The sequence below is a fragment of the Octopus bimaculoides genome, chromosome 24 (genome assembly GCF_001194135.2).
Source record: "Octopus bimaculoides isolate UCB-OBI-ISO-001 chromosome 24, ASM119413v2, whole genome shotgun sequence".
Classification (NCBI taxonomy): Eukaryota; Metazoa; Mollusca; class Cephalopoda; order Octopoda; family Octopodidae; genus Octopus; species Octopus bimaculoides.
In genome coordinates, this window is record NC_069004.1 from 11,548,706 (window position 1) to 11,549,821 (window position 1,116).

Below are 1,116 nucleotides of genomic sequence, written 5' to 3' on the forward strand. Positions count from 1 at the left end.
TATTCTTTTAGTACCAGTTATGCACTGAGGCCAATGTAATCGACCTAATCCCTTCCCCTAAAATTTCAGGCCTTGTGCCTGCAGTAGAAAGTATTATTATTGTTATCATTAGGACAGTGGGTTGCCAGAAACAGAATGGTTTTTGGTGTGCCATGCCAGTATTTATTGAGTTACATTCCTCTACTTCCTGACTTGAAAATCAGTGGGGGGGGGGTCTGCATTATTTATTTTGTTTTTATATCTGGTTTTGATAAAATAACTTGGGTACTATATCCCAATAAGTTTTATGGCATTATACCCATATATGGAATTTTTATGTTTAGAGTGGTGGGTTGGCAGAATCGTTAAAGCATCAGAAAAATTGCCTTGGGTATTGTATTATAAGTTCAAGTCCTACCGCAGTCAACTTTGCCTTTCATCCTTTCGGGTTTCAATGAAAATAAAATACCATTCAAATAGATGGGCCCCATTTCATCAACTAAACAATGGGACCAGGAGTTGAAAGGGTCCTCGTATCCATTGGAAACAATTGTTGCTTGAAAGCAGTTGCACTGGTAGAATCTTTCGAATGTCAGAAAAATACCTTGTGGTATTTGTTGGGTTTTTTTTTTTTGCCCTTTACTTTCTCAGTTCAAATCCTGCTGATGTCAACTTTGACGTTTTATCTTTCCACAGTCAAAGTACCAGTCATTTACTGGGGTCAGTTTAGTTAAGTAACATACACATCCCCTCTCCACGCACACACTTCCTCCTAATTTCTGGCTTTGTGTCCTCTCCGTGTCAAATTTTTTTTTATTAATATTACTTTATTCATTAAGCTGGCAAGTTGGCAGAACCATCAGCACACTGTTTGTCATGTATTTACATTCTGAGTTCAAATTCTGGCAGGGTTGTCTTTGCCTTTCCTCCTTTCAGGGCCAATGAAATAAGTATCAGGTAAGTCCTAGAATCAATTTAATCAACTTACCCAACTCCCTGATATTTCTGGCCTTGTGCTGAAATGTAAAACCAATGTTACTTTACTTAAAAGCAATGTTACCCATTGAAATCTTCTTTTATCTACCTCCCCCTTCGCCCATGTTTTTTTTGTTTTTTTTTTACCCCCACTCTACCGGC